Here is a 19,172-nt window from a genome sequence, read left to right on the forward strand (position 1 = left end):
AGGTTAGTAATCAAAGCTACACCAGTAACTGCTGTGCTCTGCTTGACAAAATTGCTGTTTTTGTTTCTTTTTGGTCTTAGCAAAAGCACTGGAGTTGCTGGATAGGGCTATTTGATGTTAAGGTGAAGCAGTTGAACACACCACACACCTACAGTGATATTGATTTTTTTTTAGACAGGCCTTTTCTATGTCTTCACTTCCATTGTGGTTGTCCCATCTGCTAATCGATACTGGGGGCGTTCTGACCACCATTTACTGTGGGTAATACACCGATGAGGCAATCCAAACTGCTCTAGTTAGACGGGTAGGTGCCTGTCAGCAAAACTCAAAACACGCTACAGCTTTCTCTTTTTTCGAGCAGAGCCCACACAATACTGCACCCGCAGTTTATTTACTAATACTTTAATAACTGAAAGCCCCAGCTCATGTTTGGCTTTCCCAAGGTAAATTCAAATTTTTGAGCTGGAGTTCACATATTAAAGGGCATTGTGTGTCATTCCCATTTAAACGTGATATTGAAAGCATGCTAATGAAGAATTCCAGTCATTTACAGGAGGCGTCTGTGTGAGCCACAGTCGTCTTAATAATGTGCTCATCAGCAGCAGACCATGAACCAAGAAATTGTGTTGTGTATGCAGAAGACCCCCACGAGCCAGGAGTCAAAGAAAGTCTTAGAAGAAATGATTAATATCTTTCTATTTGAATTAAAGATTAAAATTGAAAATACCAGTAAAGTAGGCAGTCCACACTATCTCCCCACTAAACCCCTGAAGAGTGAATCTTAAGATCTTTAGCATGAATATTCCAAAATATATGCATGACTGTTTTCTCAGGTGTCAGCTTATTGTCATGGTCCCCTTACCTCCTCACAGCAGCCTCATCTCTTTCCTGTGCGTCTGTGTGGACTGCGGCCACCACCTGGAACTGTGACCTCATCACACACCTGCCTCTCATCTCTCCATCCCTCCTGCAGCATTGAAAGACCCGCTCTTCCTCTTCATATAAATACAGGCCATTTACCATTTACCATTTCACCCTCGCCAGATTGTTGAAGCGGTAACGCCACGCTGTTAGGAAATGTTCCCTGTCCTTTGTACTAGAGTACTTAACATTGGTCTCGTCTCCCCTTCTAGGAAAATCTCCCAGTGTGTGCGAGTGTCACTGCCAAAAGCTTGGATCATTCCTCTGTCTGCTCCTATGAAAGTTTAACTCACTATTGGACCCCGGTCTGTTTGAGTTTCCCCTCACGTGACCTTTGTAAGAAGAAGGAGACTCAGTTTTGCAAAATAAATCCACTCACCTGCCTGCCCACTCTTCAGGAAATCAGTCGACTCAAGGACAGAACTCTTGCTAATTTATCTGCTAGTTTCAAAGTTATTCTGGCAGCAACTAACAGCAAGACTTTGTTTGCAGGATTTCTTCTTATTCTGTCATCAGTCCTTTTGTAAATAGAATATGTTAAACTGCTGTGGTTGGCTCTGTGTGGGTCTATATGTGTTAACATATAATAGGTCAGTTAATGTTTTATGTGATAAATTCCATAAATATACAAGAGCAGAAACAAAATAGTAAGAATAGGAAATTGCTTTAAAATTCAGAGTTTCTCATATTCCCAAAATTAAGCGATGTTCATATTAGTTTACTTTATATCTTTAGTATGAATATGTTTACTGTATTAATGCCGTGATTTGATCAAATTTATGCAAAATGTCTTTTAAAAAAGACAAAACAAAAAACCAAGAGAAGCAAAGTGATGTCCGCTGTGAAAAAGTGGAGTGTTCCACTTGAGGTTTCAGAGAGCTACAGCTCAGTTACACAGCTCTGAAATATGGATGTGAATATGGACATGGAACTGAATATAAATGTGCGCAGCATACAGTATGCAGTACGTGCCTTTGTGGAGAGCTCTGGCTTGTGTCACTGACAAACTAATGATCCATTCCCAGTAAAACTCAGCTTCTTGTCAGCGGGAGGTACTGACTTGATCTGACTTTATAGTTGAGAGAACACAACAATGAGAATCACGATGTATTGATGCATTCTATAGTCCGGTTGGAGGAAAGTGTTTCAAAAAAGTAAGCGAAATATGTGTGAAAATAGCGCTTAGTTATATGTGTGAAAACTCTGCTGAAAAATAAAGTTGCAGCTTCAGATTAATCTGGAAAATAACAATTAGGTGTTGATTTGCTGATATAGCGTTGAGGAGTCTGTTATGGCTACTTATCGCACTTATTTGTAATTTGGTCTTTTCTAAATTCCAAAGTGGCTTCATAAAAAAGTGATTGGGTTGTGGAAAGGGACTGTTTTTATGATTGCAAAAAGCAAAACACCCCCTCAGCAAATCTTTTTAATACTTCAAACTGAATAGATTAAAAATTATTTTTATTTAGCTCAGTCTAAAATACAGGGCATTCCACAATTTAAAAATTGCTTTGAATAGAATTTGTGCTGTTTGGAATTTCACTATATCGTCAATTTTCAATATTTCAGACTGCAAAAATAGTGAGTTTGTATGTTCCCCATAACCTGCATTGTGGATGATTCGAATTGCTTTTTTTTGAAGAGTAAAAAGTGAATGTAATGTGGTTTTATAGTTATTGCCCCAGACCTCTGCACAATAGCTTAAGTATGGTGAAACCAGTGAACAGTAGAGAATATGAAGTGATGTTCTGTCGAATACCTGTTTTGCCTTGTTTAGTACTGCAATGCTTCGTGATACTTTGGAATGAATATATCTTACGTGAGCTCTCCAGTTAAGTTTTTCATCTATTATTACCCCCAGAAATTTATTTTCACTGACTCTTTCAATATCAACACCATTTATTTGAATCTTTGCATTTGTATTTAAACTACTATTTCCAAATAACATCAGTTTAGATTTATTCAAATTTAATGATAATTTGTTTTTATCAAGCCAGAACTTCACTTTACTTATTTCATTAGTCATATCCTCCAATAAATTCTGCAGATCATCACCAGAGCAAAAAATGTTTGTATCGTCAGCAAAGAGAACCATTTTTAATACTTTGGACACTTTACAGATGTCGTTAATGTACAAGTTGAAGAATTTTGGACCCAAAACTGACCCTTGGGGTACACCACAAGCAATGTCCATACATAAGGAGCAACCACCATTTATTTTCACAAACTGCTTTCTGTCACTTAAATAACTCCGGACCCAATCTAAAACTACCCCTCTGACACCATAACGTTCCAGTTTTCTTATTAATATATCATGATCTATAGTGTCAAATGCCTTTGTCAAGTCTATGAATAACCCAGCCACATATTGCTTTTTGTCTATGGAATTTGTGATGTATTCTATTGACTCTAATAGTGCCGATGATGTTGATCTGCTTGATCTGAATCCGTACTGACTCTCAGTGAGTAGTTTATGTTTATCTATAAATTTTTCCAGTCTGTTTTTAAACAGTTTTTCAAGAACTTTTGAGAATTGAGGTAGTAAAGAGACAGGCCTGTAGTTTGTGAAATGGTGTTTGTTTCCAGATTTGTATAGAGGTATAACTTTTGCTATTTTCATTCTGTCTGGAAATCGACCAGTTTGAAATGATAAATTACAGATGTATGTAAATGGTTTTATAATAGCCTCAATGACTCTTTTAACCACTATCATATCAATATCATTACAATCCAAAGATTTGTGATTTTTACATTTTTTGACAATTTCAAGAACTTCATTTTCATCAACGGCTGTGAGAAACATAGAATATGGATTTCTGTCAATCAGTGTATCGGGTTTTTCCTGTGCTTTCCCAGGATCAGTGATTGTTCTTGCTAAATTTGGTCCAGCAGTTACAAAGAATTCATTGAGACTATTTGCCACAACATCCATATTGTATTCTTCATGGTCATTACAAATGAAATACTTGGGATAGTTCTTTTGTCCAGTCCCACATTTTATAACACTGTTCAGGATTTCCCATAATCTTTTATTATTATTTCTATTTATATCTAATTGCTTCTTATAGTATTCCTTTTTACTAAATCTAAGTATATTAGTTAACCTATTTTTATATCTTTTGTATCTGATTTCAGCATCTTTAGTTCTCGTTCTTAAGAACTCTCTGTATAGAGCATTTTTCTTTGTACATGCAGTTTGCAGACCTTTTGTTATCCATGGACAGTCCATATATTTCTGTTTCCTACTATATTGCTTTATTGGACAGTTGGTATTGTACAGTAATGTAAATATTCTAAGGAATTTATTATAAGCACTATTAACGTCCTGTAACGTATAATGCAGCTTTTATGTGTTTGCTTTATGTTTGTGAACTCGTTGCAAGAGTTTTCCATAAGACAGCGCTTGTCCCCAGACTTCTGTGAGGAATTTATGCTGTAAGAGCTAAAGGCAAATAAGAATATTCGATGCACATAGTCTGTTTAATTAGAATATGTTTGTGTGGCTTTTTTAAAGGTAAACATCGACTCAATGCCTTGAGGCGTGTGCTGGGATATATTCTGTGTACCGGGATATATTCAACACCTTATTATAAAAATGCTGCCTTTATGTAGCTTTATTTGCTTTTGTCCGAATGCCAATAATAAAACATTTTTATTGTAAAATATCACAATGTGATAACTGCAGCAATGAATAATAAAGACTGATGATTAAAAAAATGTCTGTTCTAAGTCTGTCACACACCTTTAGGGATTAACGAATTCAGTACTATATGTCCTGTTTGCATTCTGTTCACAGAGCTGCCCTTTCTGACAGGACTCTGACATCTCCAGGGAAAGTAAAGCCTGAAGGCAGGGCGTTTTTGTTGCTGGGGTAGCTACAGCACATTCAGAAACCACACAGAGCAGATGGCAATGGATCACAATCCAATATACTGCATATGAAGGTCTCTGTGAGTTTAATTCCACAGGCTTCCATGCATGATGTTTTTATTATTATTTTTAAAACCTCGACGGATATGTCAGAAACACTTTTTCATCCGAAGACGGAGCAGGGCGTGATTTCTTCTCTGTGACATTAGTGTTTTCCTGTATGAAATATGCACTCAAAAACCTTTGCATCTTTGGATATAAGATGGAAATAAATAATAATATTAAAAAAACCAAAAAGCTGCTGAGATCACAAGTCTTAAATGACTGAGGAGCTTCAGTGAGGAGCGATCCCACACTGAACCGCACCGCAGATTAAATCTCAGCTGAGACGTGAAGGCAGCTTTGTTAACAGGAGGGTTGTGACAGCTTCTGCACTCTTTATGAATGCAGAAGACGCTGACTGTCTCAAAGGAAGAGATTTGCATGAAATATGATTTGGCAAGGGGACTGGCTACAAAAAAAAAATGAAGACAGAAACTCACAAGAGGAAGGGTTATTTACGTCACTCATCTGTGTCTTTCCATAGCAAGGACTGCTTTGCTGCAATAGTAATGTTTAAAATCTCATTTATACAACCTTTAATGTCATCCATCTGCCGGTCGATGAGGGAATGGAGCCTAACCTTTAATATAATATTATATAACAAAGATGATACATTTGGGATATTGGGTTTATGAGTTTTAAGATTAAACAGAATAAAAGGACGATGAAATCACCATGATTTGTAAATAAAGTAGCGCAGCCGCTGTTGGCAAAGGAAAAAAGGTATATGTCACAGTCAGTTGGAGGTTTATTTGTTACTATTTTACTTAAAGGAGTATGACAGCTGTCATGTCACAATTCAAGAATAAGAGGTGTTAATCACAGATAGAATGAGGAATCCCTACTGAATATTGAATCCCTAAAGTTCAGGGTTTTCGCTATTGTCATTGCTTTTACATACCCTGGATAATCCTCATTTCTGAGTCTTAATAAGGCTTATAATTTACAAAACTTGATATCTTAGTCAGTCTGACCTGAATCTAGATCCTGAGCCCACAAAGTCATTTGTAAATGAATTGTAAAGTATTGAGTCCACAAAGAAAGGCTGTTTTCCTATAGCCTTTACTGTTAGTGTTAAGTGTTGTTGCAGCTAGAGGAGTCATCATCTGATGGACATGAAAAATACAACAGGTGTAAATCACCTCTGTGTTGACTTGTCACTAAGTACGTGTTTGCATGCTATGTTGATCTTTTAGTCTCCGTCATGCACGCAGAGGGACTGATCGTCAACCTCCTGGCAATCACAGGTTGCCGGGGAAAACTGGCTGTTCCCCAACAGGTTGGTGAGTGGATCCTGGAAGTTGCTGGCTCTCCCTATGTGAAATCAAAAGTCCTGCACCTAAAATGTCCTTGTGATTGATTTGATTGCTAACAGATTGCATCTTTGATAGTTTGGGATATTCCATATGCAAACTGAGGGAGGCTGTGGGAATATGCCAAAGCATTTGCTAGAAGGCTTCAGGTCCAGCTCCCAATAGCTTCCATTAATGTCAGTAACATTCTCCAAAAATTGCCAACTGTTTGGCCAATATACATTTTTCCCTTGCAAACAATGGTTGTTATGGGGTTTTTAAGCAGTTGCTAAACAGTCTTTAAGCCCGTGTGACTCATACAGTCTATAGCAACATAACCATGTGATCACTTTTTGATGAAGGTGCCCAGCAAAAGAGATGACACTGCACTTACTTGGCTCATCACCAAGTTTGAAGTGAAGTGAGAAAAGCAAAGAGCGCGCACGCACGCACGCACGCATGCACACACGCACACACACACACACACACACACACACACACACACACACACACACACACACACACACACACACACACACACACACAGAGACTTATTGATATATTACAGAGATTAAACATCACTACAGAGGATCTGGAATAAAGGAGACAGGATATTGGATTGAAACATATAGTCTGATTCCCCCTGAGGGTGCTAGGGGTAACTTGATTGAAGGCTCTGTCTGCATGCTTAGTGTACTGCCTGGTAATACCACTTCGTACTCTGAACACTGATTAATCAAAAGTCCAAAAAAGAAAGGAATTAAGAACAACAAAATCAGGAGGGAAAGGATTTTACTGCATTGCACACAAACAGGCATATACACATCAGTTTGGGTTTCACAGTCCCAGTAATGAAAGAAACTGAGAAGATGTGGACTCTTAAACTCTGATCTAAAGGCTTTTCTGTATTTTCTTCCACTTATTCAGCCTCTCAAATAGCCAGGATGGCTTCTATTAGAAATCCTCTTTAGACTGTCTCAGAATCCTTGCCCTGGTGCTTTCAATTTTGAGAGAGGTGCAAAGAGAAACCTCCCGAATAATGACATCTGGTCAAAGGTTTAGGGATTGCAGAATTGCTTTGCCTGTCATATGACAGTTGTGCCAAAAGTACCACCTCTATTATCCAGAATGCAGATGGCGACGACCTCAGCTTGAGTCAATCAGTTCTTAATTAAAGTGCTGCAGTAAATCCAGTTTATGTTGCAGAGTCTGGGTGCTGGTGCTGGCAGGCACTTGGACTGCATATGATTAGTTAAATAATTTGATATATATCAATTTCTGGGCTAAACATCTTGGAGTCTATATTCTAGTGATTACTATCATAATTACTAGAATTCATATTCCAGATTGGCTGCACCAAATTGCTCCTCCAATTAGTCAGAAAGGAACATCTGTGTACTTAACATAGATTTAAAAAATCTAATTTGATTATTATAAACAGCCAGAATGACGCTTAAATATTTTTTCATTAAGTATGTCAAATGAAATATAAAAACCAAGCAGGCAAAGTCAGTGCCCAGCTCGTGTCCATATTATAAACCAAGCAGGAACTCCAGGTCTAATGACCACCTGAGGTTGGCCTCAAGTGGTCATTGTGCCGAATCTCCAAAATTCACCACATGAAAATACTCAGTTTTACAGCAGAACTAAACATTATTTCCTTATTCATGACAAGCATAAGGGTAATACATACACCCATTTATAACCCACCAGTTTAAATATTATGAGGGCTTAAATTTATGACCTTAATAATACTGTTTGGCCTTATTCTGAGTTTCAACTGATTAGTTTCTTCAGTAAGTACGTGCAATATTGATTTAACAATGTTTTTTTCCCCAGTGTGTGAATGAGCTGAAACATGAAGCCAATGCAGACATGCCAAAAACTGCAGTTGCTCTAGTGTTTGTTTTATTTAGTAAGTGACAGTTTTTGTGTTGAAGCAGTGGTGGAATAATGAAAAGTTGAACTGAAAAATGTTCTGTATCATTCCTTATTTACATAGTGTTGTCTTTACTTTCACAGCATCACGAGCACTGAGTGACAGTTTTTGATTTGTTATTTGCATTGTAGACTGTTTCAAAATGCAGTGCTTTAAATCATATCACACACACACCTTTCCAAGTAATCTAGCTTAGAACTTTACCCTCTCCTCCAAACATGGCAACTTAATGCTAAATTTGAAGCATTACAACTCAGATTTTAAAACAACTTGGGTAGCGTGATGGTGTTGTTAGCACTGTAGCAACACAGCAAGAAAATCTTGAGTTTGAATCCATCATCTGCCCCGGGCATTTGTGTGGGTAGACTGCATATTCTTTGTGGGTTCTCTCTGGGTTACTCTGGCTTCCTCCCACAATCCAAACACATGTAGTTAATTAGGTTAGGTTAGGTTAACTGGTGATAATGAGTCCCACACTCTAAGAATTGTATCCTAAAAGAAATACAGAAACTAATTTAAGCCAATGGTGGGGGCGTGCTTAGCTTTAACTACTGACATCCAGATCCTGACCCTGTATACCTCTGATGATGCAACTTAACTGAGGAGCTCTGTTAGTCAATTGCACTCAACAGCTACAGTTGTTAATGGCAGCTCTCCCCTTATGGAACCTTGGGCTTGGTTACATGGTTACATTATTACTTTAGAGGCAAGAAAAACAGGCCAATTTAGCAGGGGAATAGCAAACAGCAAAATCAAATAATATGAATTTTATATACAAATTACAAGAAATAATATCAAAACCCGATACCCTGATGCTAATGTCCACTACCAGTCTTGAGAGCTGGATGTGGAAGCAATAAAATTCAATTCCATTTAATTCAGTTCAGTTTATAAAGCACTAAATCACAACAACTGTTGTCTGAAGATACAAGTAAAGACCTTACAAAGGTAAAGACCCCACAAAAACAGCAGAGACAGACAGAGAAAACCCTAACCATCAGAGGACCCTCTATGAGCAAGCAGTTAGCGACAGTGGGAAGGAAAAACTTCCTTTTAATAGGAAGAAACTGCTGGCAAAACCAGGGGAGGGGAGGGACAGCCATGACCAGTGTTGGGGAGTAACGGAATACATGTACCGCCGTTACGTATTTAAAATACAAAATATGAGTAACTGTATTCCGTTACAGTTACCGTTTAAAAAGGTGGTATTTAGAATACAGTTACTTTGTTGAAATAAATGGATTACACTGCGGTACTTTCCTGTTTCATATTGTCGCGGGTCAGGACTGTTTGGGTTTTGTTTGACAGCTACGTGCTGTTGTTCCAGGCGGCAGCGTTACGGTTGCCATGGTTACAGGGCGACGCTCTATCTCTCGCGCGGCTGTGTGTTTCCTGGGTGAGAGAGCACCTTTTTGTTGTTGTTGTTGTTGTTGTTGTGCTAAGCTAACAGGCAGAATGCTACAAGAATAGCTCGAAAGAATGTAGCCTCATGGGCAGTATAGTCCGTGTTGCAGGGAGAATGGACTGCCATACCCGTTATGTGTCTGTGAGCAAGAGGAGAGAGAAAAAAGGATAATGGAAAGGTACGAGCAGTCATTGAGAAAAAACGGGAACTGGAAGCATGTAAATATAATAATAACCACTTCAGCCAAGAAGAGTGCCTGAGGAGCCCAGTTGTAAGTAAGCTATTAAGACTCGACTGTACACCGTGTTCTCCTCCGAAAACAATAAGTTCCGTTGGAGCAGTCTTTCAACGCCTTTCTCTGTCTCTCGCAAGAAAAGTTGACCCACACAACAAAGTAAAGCTATTTTTCGGCTAAAAGCCCAACACGGACCCCGCCGTATTAGTCAGAGGTCCCTTTACTAAGGTTCGGAGCCGCGGACCTTCAGTAATGGTAATAAATCACACAGCAATAGTACATTCACGTTGTTGTAAAAAGCATGATAATATATTAAGTAATCCAAAGTATTCAGAATAGGTTACTGTCATTGAGTAACGTAACGGAATACGTTACAGAATACATTTTGGGGCATGTATTCTGTATTCTGTAATGGAATACATTTTAAAAGTAACCTTCCCAACACTGGCCATGACACTGACCATGAACACCACAGCTGCTCTGTCCCAGTCCAACATAGTGTATTAATGTAAACTTCACCACTGGGGTCCGTTCTTCGTACCTCGCTAAGTAAGTTAGCTGGATTTGATTGTTGACGATTTCGCGTGATCTTGGATCGTTCGGTTCTCCGAAGCTCATCCGGGACTTGCTGTCATAGCAACAGATCCGTAAGTGTAAACCTGCTTGGGAGCAGGTTCACTTTATGTAAACAGGATTAGATCGCGGCCACTCAGGTATGTCCGCTTCATTTACACGAAAGCAACAGCGATATTTTTCCACTGTTTTTCCATAAATAAATATTATCAATGTAACTAAAGATAATGCAGTATTTGATTCTTTTATTGATTTCATACAGATACATACAGGTCATTTCCTAAAAAAAGGGAAATGTACCATTAATCATTCTATTTCATGTATTTGATTATTTCAGATGTAATTCATATTTCAGAGTAGTAATAGTAAATTACTTCATGTAATCAAGATGAGAGACCACGGCTATAAAAGCGAAGGTGGATTTGGGAAGTCTGTCGCAGCCATGTCCTGTCCGTATACGCGAGCCACCCATTGTGGAAGGTGCAAGATTGATAAGGAGAGTTTTCAGAATTCAGCGTATATTGCGGGACAGACAGGATCCTTTAGCTCAGCGCGACAGTGTGCTCATAGAGAGATATCGATTTTCCCGTGAGGGTATTATTTAATAATAATAATAATGGATACTTTATTGATCCCCATGGGGAAATTACTTGTTTTTCTCTGCATTTGACCCATTCACTCAGTGAAGCAGTGGGCAGCCCACTAAGCAGGCGCCCGGGGAGCAGTGTGTAGGGACGGTACCTTGCTCAGGGGTACCTCAGGGTAGCCGTTAAGTGGATTCGAACCACCGACCTTCCGATCATGGGGCGACCACTTTACCTACTGAGCTATCCCTGCCCCTTTTACTTAACCAACTTGTTGACGAGGGGGTGCAGGACCACCACCTGTCTTCTTTTGCTCTGCCCTTTTCTTGGTTGCTGTTATGAACAAACAAACAGATTATTTCAGGGTCTCTTTTCAAGAGACTAAAGGCAATATAAGTGATAAATATTACCATTCTGTAGAATATTCTTATATTCCACTTTTACTTGTTCCCATGTTCTAGTGGGTCCTGTTGTGGCTCTAATGTGAAAGAGGATATAATGTAATATAATAAATTTACCCTACTGCCTACTGGTGTTGGCCAGAGGGGCCGATGGCGCGATATGGCAGCCTGGCTTCTGTCAGTCTGCCCCAGGGCAGCTGTGGCTACAACCGTAGCTGCCTCCACCAGTGTGTGAATGTGAGAGTGAATGAATAATGGCATTGTAAAGCGCTTTGGGTGCCTTGAAAAGCGCAATATAAATTCAATCCATTATTATTATTATTATTATTATTAAATTACTTACGAGCTTAATTTGTCAGCAACTTTCTGCCAGCCCCTCTCTCCTTGCTTTTGCAGCCTTTGCAGTGTTCCCTTGCGTTTTAATTAAACTCTGAAACTCCTGAAATCCCTCACTCAAGAGTTCTTGCTCTGCTGCCGAAAAATACCGAGCGCTCTCCTTCGACATTTTCGGCGACCAATCAGAGGGTTGCCGATCAATGTTTCTACTATCGATGCGTAGCCCCTGTTAAGCCACCCAGTGATCTCACATTACTTCATCCAGCTATACTAATCGTCAACAACAGGTGTGTTCGGAGAACTGGAATAGTGAGCTCAAAGTTGGCGCGATGATTTGATCTTGGATGTAGTAAGCGAGGTACGAAGAAAGGACCCCTGTACTGCAAACTAAACACCTTAGCACCAAACTCTCTCACACAGTATTTTCATGAATACTGCATAATGGAGACAAATTTAGTATATTTCAATTAGTTTTGCTCAGCATTTCATAATATGAAAAATTTAACTTAAGCCACACATCATGTGTAGATCCAATATCTGCAAAAAAATTCTAAAATGTATGAGGACATTACATATGAACTTTAGATTTTCACCTTATCAAATGTCACTTAGCTGCTCTTACCTTTAAGTATAACCTCTTTTTATCCTCTCCTGCCCTGCCTCTCTTACATCTTTCTCCATTTCGCAGTGATGTTATCTCACATTATTTTCTTTCTATGGGAAATACAACAGCTGGACATTTGGCTCACAGACATGCCGCGCAATAAACTGCATAGAAACAGTTTGTATGTTTACTGATATTTGTTGAACTGTTGAAAATACCTGCCACTTAAAAATGTTACTTCCTTTTTTATTGCTACATTAGTGAAGTGTTAGCTAGATGCTAAAGTACTGCAATGTCATCTTCACTTACACCTGCAAAAACACTGTTCTGGATCATTCTGGTCAACTTGAACCCATGAGTGTAATTCTATAAATGATATAACATTATATTTGGAAATTTAGAGAGTGAAAGTAAAAGTTGGCTGAAAAGTAAATTCTCAGTGAAAGATACTAAAAATTCGATTTAAGTGCGGCAACAAAGTATTTGTACTTCTACTACTGAACCTCCCACCTCTGCAAGAAGGACACACAAAATCCAAATGACGTTGCTGGGCCTCAACACACGGACACACACTTATTTTATTATTGCTGTGGTTTCAGCTTAAACACAAGGGACACAGACACTCCCGCTCAATGGTCACTCCACTCTCCTTCCTCGACTGTCACTGAAAACACAAGAAGAGTCACAATCAGTCACTCGTCCCAAACACCTGTTCAGCCCCGCCTCCGTGCCACCCCTCCTCTGCAGCGGGCCAGAGACCGCACCCGTGCCGCAGTGACCAAAAAGCTAAACAATTGAGCTTAATTGATCAGAAAAGGCTCTGACAATAGTGAGGATGCACTGAGTCTGTCAACTTTATACATTAAAAAATAATAAAATTTGATACACTTTTTACATGTATGAACACAATATGTGCACATTTGATTTATATCGATCGTTTAATGCAATGAACTGAAGTTTCATTCTTTAGTTACAAATGCACAGAGGTTATCTAAAGAAGGACTGCAAAGAGATCATCTTAGTGGCTAATATTTATTATTCACTCTTCACTGGTGATGCACGTATTGTCCCTTGTGCAAATATTCATTCAGATTAAATTAGTATAAAATCAAGAAAACTTTCCAAAGACCTTTGACAAGGACACAACATAATGTTAGAAGTTCCAAACCATTAAGTCTTTAAATAAAATGATACGTCTATCAAACAACCTCGGCTTATGGCTTTTAGATCTGCTTGAGACTTTAGAAACTGCTTGAGACTTTTGAGGCTTCAAAAGATCTGTCCCCAGGGTATAGTTTGTGGAGAAACCCAGCTTTTCATACTGCATACTACTGCTTGTGTTTGAAGTGCTTTCACTCACATTGGATGCACTATTATAGACAAGCTCTCCTGTCTGGCAGAACTTCTTTTAAATGAAAATGTTTACATTTTGAATGATTACACAATTTCACCTCAAACTGTGCAGCAAGATGAGGGGGGACATTTCAAATCTTCAAAAGTTGGACCGAGAATGCTCTTGTGGCATAGGTTAATCGTTTAGGTTTATGGACCAAAAAGAACGCTGTGCGGCATCATTAGCTGAAGCGAATCTCAAACTGTGGTAATGTTTGTGTGTTTTTCCTATTACACTGTGTTCTTCCTGAGAGCTTCCTAAAAAGTCTCTAAAACAGATGTCTCATGTAACATTTAAAACTAGTAGAACTTGTAGAAAACTATAAAAGGCACTAATACGTATGGTCTAAAAGAGCCTCGGAAGCATATGCATTTCACACAAGGTTAAACCGAAGCATTCAGTGGGAATAAGATCCCATAAGGCAGTCCTTTTTGTCAAGCAATTTCACAAAGGCACTCAGGGCGTGCCAGTCTAGCATCAATAATATGATGAGGATCATGGATGGAATCAGCCTCTGGATAATAAGTGGTTGAGATCAACATTTTTTCTTTATCCTCTGTGAGTAGATCCAGCATCTCACACATGCAGCCTCCCATTGTGACACTTTTCTTATTAAACTGGACAAGCATTTCTCCACAAACTGCATTTTATCGTCTGTTCATTGTCATGCATAACTTTTTATAGGTGAAGAAAAGTATTTTCACGCTTACCCCGGCATTGCCTTGTACTCCGTCCTGCAGTGTAAAAAGACAACTAGAAATGTGTGTGAAAAGAACGCCCAAAAATAATGCAAAGTTACAAAGAATTAAGTTGTAGTCTGTAAACTAAACAAAGCTTCATTTGTTCTACCAGCTTTTCTTTTAGACTGTGTTTGAATAATTATTTCATGCACAGAATTACTTTGTTTTTCCTTCAGGGGAGAACCATATCTGAGGCGGTACGGTGTTCTGTTGGTGTTGCTTTGAGTTTTCAGAAAGCACAAACAGAGCAGCGGTGAGTTGGGCTCATTTAAACCACAATTTAAATTAACCTTGAAAGTAAGTGGACCACTCGAGCAACGTACAATATAGAGTGTCTGGAAAAATGTGAGAAAGTGAAGTCAGAGAAGAACATGTGGCCTCAAGGCATCCTTTCACAAGCGAATGTATTTCTGTTTGAAGAGCCTTTGCAACGGTGAGGGGACTACAAGGGAAAAAAAGACCATACAATTAATAAGTAAACTTTATGTGGAGTCTTTTGGAGATATCATTACAGACACATGTAGTATGTCTATGTAGGTTGTCAGTCTTCCAGGTCATGGCAGTATTAAGAGCTTGAAAGAAGACGCTTTATGTTGTATGTCAAAACTGGTTGCCAGGTTGGAGGTAGTCTGAAGTACAGTCAAATAATGTATCATATAGTGACTCACACAGAAACAACATCTCAACAATTCCAGGAAACTTAAAAGGACAAACCTTTATATGAAAAAGAGAAACAATGAGCCGAATCCTTCCCTCAGGCTTCATTTGCGTCAGTGTTCAGTGATGAAGAATTCAGCAAGATCATAGAAGCATCTCTGTCGTGTTTCAAAGAGCATAATTTACTGTGTAAATTGTCCATAAAATATTATAAGTGAATTTGATATTTTTGGGAGACCTAAGTATGCGCAGCATGCAGCTGCCACCGCTGCTGTCTGAGAACGGGCCTTAATTGTATATCTGTGTTCTCTGATAGTGGTGATTTGGGAAAATTTATTTGACAAAGAATTTAAGCTGTGACAGCCAAAATAGATATATTCAGGTAGCACCACTCTTTATAAAGCTCAGGGAGGAAATTACATGCTTTGAGACTAAAGATTTAAAAACAAAGAAAAACAAAGGCTGCAGCTGAAAAGTCTTCTCTCATCTATGCCTCAATAACTCACACTTTAGAGTCCAAACTACTAGGAGTCATTTCAGATCCTTAGCTTTAGCTCAGTGTTGGGGGGTACACACACTCTGAATTGGATTCTCTTCACAGTAGATAAGAGGGAAACTACATGCAAACGCACACACATCGACAAATAAGCAAACAAGACAAACACATCTATCAGGATAAAAAGTCCAGGCTTCGGTTGAACTTTAGTGCGAGTGTTTGTTTGAAAGCTGGAGGGGTATTCACTAACCACCCACATCTCATGGTCTCATTATAGAGCCTCTTATAGCAAAGTAACGCACCTCTGCTTTTCTTTCCTCTCTCTCTCTCTCTCTCTCTCTTTTTTTACCTGTTTTGTTCTATACAGAGAACAGCCTCAAGCTAATTTTCTTCACTAGATTTTTTTTCTTTTGGGTTTGTTTTTAGTGACTGTGAAACTCCTTCAGTGTGCTGTTTTTAGCATCCCCCTCCCCGAACCCTAAGAATTCATTCCCAAAAGCAGACATAAAAACACCCACACTGACATTTATACCATCGCAATTCATGCAACACGCCAGTTTCGCTTGAATCTTCTATTCCCTTAATTATATTCAAATTGTCTTAATGTCACAAAATTGTCCTTGATGCCTTTATAAGCACACCAATAAAAATGAATGGCACAAAACTACTAGCTACTCTCTGTGATCATCTCACTAATTATATTACGCATCAACTATCATTATGCAGGTGCTCAGTGGAATCGGATCATCTAATCCCTTCTTAAAGTTAATATAGACAACATGTTGTTTTTCAGCTTCTGTTCCAAACATTAAAACCTGTGTTCCTACTCACAGGGTGGTGGGTGAACGATTTGCAGTACAACAAAGTGACATGACACACAAAGCCAGCGTCAGTAATACAAAGCTGCGTGTTTATCTACAGTGCGACAGCAGCATCGCGGTTTGAACTCAGCCCACTGTAATGATCTGTTTTTGCAAGCCACGTTGAAAAGATGTGGGATTTCCATGCAGCCTTCATAATGCATAGGAAGTTCTCTGCCTGTGATAAGGCACTGCATTCATCGTGACTCGCTCTTGGAAGCCGAGCTCGCAGAGAAATGTAGGCAGTTATTTACAAAGACGCCGCTGACAACAGCTCATTTCGTTTGGAATATTAATTGCAGTGCGGTTGCCTCCCTCTGCCCCCGAAGAGGTCACTTATGGTATTTAAACATGAAAGTGTGTTTAAACAGAAATGAAATGGAGTGTTTAACCGCTGCTTCATGTCGGCGCGGTCACTCACTTCAGACGGAGCATCAATCAGCCTGCCGTTCTAGTGGGGTTTTTTGTGTGTGATACTTAGAGGAGTGTGTCATAGCTGGCGGCAGCAGGGAATCAACAAAGTGGACTCGACCGCTCACATCCACAGCCAAATGGTCTGGGAGTTAAATGGCTACAATGAGCAGGGCTTATCAATTATGCCACCTTAGCAGGAATCAGGATGTGACTGCTTAGCTGAGCTGTCAGATGGTTTCATGCTGTGAGGCCTAAAACACCGCTCACAAGGGTATTTCTTTGGCAGCTGTCATTTCATAGAGTGCAGTAAGTAGCTCATACTCCATCCTGCAGCCATGCAAAGTTTCTCAGCCTTGCTCATTATCATTAAGCCCTTCGATAATGTACGGTGTCATGTTAAAATCAGTCAAAACGTGTCACTGCCCTCTATAGTATCCATTGGCTTTCTGTATTTTTCACCAAAAAGTTATTGCTTTGACCTTTTTTGTTGCTTTTATCCGGTATAATTTTTTGTTGTGTGCAGTTGTTTTTAACCTGGAAGATCATCGAGGTGCTCTGAAGTGCACTTTGTGTCCTCCCCCCTACAGTTTTCTCTCTGCGGTTGGTTGCTCTCCTGTTTGTCCTTGCTCCGAGCTACTCTTGTGCATATTTAGCCAACATATCATAGCTTTCTTAGGAGTTTGGTTCTGTCTTTGCAAAGCGAAGGAGACCATTTTTGTGCAGAATAGCTCAGCTGTATAGGCTGCAGTCTTTAGAAACAGGTCAATTAGACTCAGAGTAACTGACAAAGAGAATTTCAAGTAATATAGGGAACTCTGATACGGCATATCTGATTAGTCATCCTGAGGCAGATGAAACTTGCATCTTATCTACTTATATTACCAAATGAAACCCTGAGTCATCAAGTACCCTTAGGCTAAGGATAGCAAAGAGAAGTCCCACATAAGAGTCAACAAGCTTTTAGAAATCAGAATGTGTGCTTGAGTTATGTGGGGTTAGGTTTAAATGCCTTTGGGTCCTGAGGTACTCGGGCTCCCAGATCTGAGGCTCAGAAATGCAAGCATGGGGCCGCGCAACCGTGATGAAATGTCCCTCATCTGAGCTCAAAGTGAACACACTGTTGTTCAAACAAAAAAGTGCTGAAATCATGAGGATGATTATATATAATGAAATGGCATGCAAGCAGAAAAAAGTTTTTCATTCCATCACAAATCTGCTGTGGTGAAATATATGCATCACATTTATATATGTTCTTAAAGCAGATTCATTTTCTTCTGATTTTCCACTGAAAAATTGTGAGCATTAAGTTTTAAGACCAAAACAAATTTACTTGATGCTTTTTGTAAAATATCGGCATTAATCAGGTCAAAACATTTAAATAACTGAAGTCAAAAGGCAGCTGAAAAATTATGTTAAAAAAAAAAATCAGATCTTTTGGCCAAGAGTGAAGGGCTCTGGTTATGCTGTGCAGGGTATTTTGCTGGCATTGTTTGGGCTCATGTCCCCTTTGCAGGGAGGTCAGTCAAAATCAATACAAAGGAACTCTAATTGGTCACCTCTAACCTATTATGAAAGGTTTTATCCTGAGGGGAGTGTTTTCTTCCAAAGTGACAATACCCCAATCCACAGGGCATGGAAGGTCACCAGATGACTTGATGAATATGTCAGTGTTGTAAATCATATGATTTGGCCTTCGTGGTCACGGCCGGCTCTTATCCTCGTTGAACCCCTCTGAACAAAATGCTTTCCAGCATCATTAAAACACAAATGAGGAAATATCTTTTTGTTTCACCGCTAAAACAGAGATTCAGAGACTTCTAGAAATCACACTGGAGCTGTTCTGCCAGCCCAGCAACTTAATAAGACACAGTCCACTGCTGTGAAAAAGTATTTTTTGCTTAGACTTTACAATTCACAGAATATTTTCTAAAAAATCTCAAGGATCATCAAATGCGAGACAAGATTGCTCCTTTTTGGTCAGCTGTGGTTTTCTCGGAATTCTCCCATGGATGCCATTTTTGCTCAGTTTCTATCTTATTGCTGAATTACAAACTTTGACCTTAACTGACCTAAAGTGAGGCCTGCAGTTCTTTAGATCTTATTCTGGGGTTTTTTTGTGACCGCCTTTGTTGATGTCCCCTCGAAGTAATTTTGACAGGCTGGCCTTTCTAGTTCTTTCTCTATTCCTGGATAATTTTCACACAGTGCCAGGTAGGTTTGAATGTTATTTTTTTCCCTTAATAAATGAAAAAATAAATGGAATCATAGTTTAAAAAATTGCCTTCTGCATTCATACTCAGAGGAGCTTTTCTTAAAATCAAGGTTTGTTTAAAGAAACATTAAAGTGTTA

The sequence above is a fragment of the Aulonocara stuartgranti genome (genome assembly GCF_965226115.1).
Source record: "Aulonocara stuartgranti genome assembly, chromosome: 18".
Lineage (NCBI taxonomy): Eukaryota > Metazoa > Chordata > Actinopteri > Cichliformes > Cichlidae > Aulonocara > Aulonocara stuartgranti.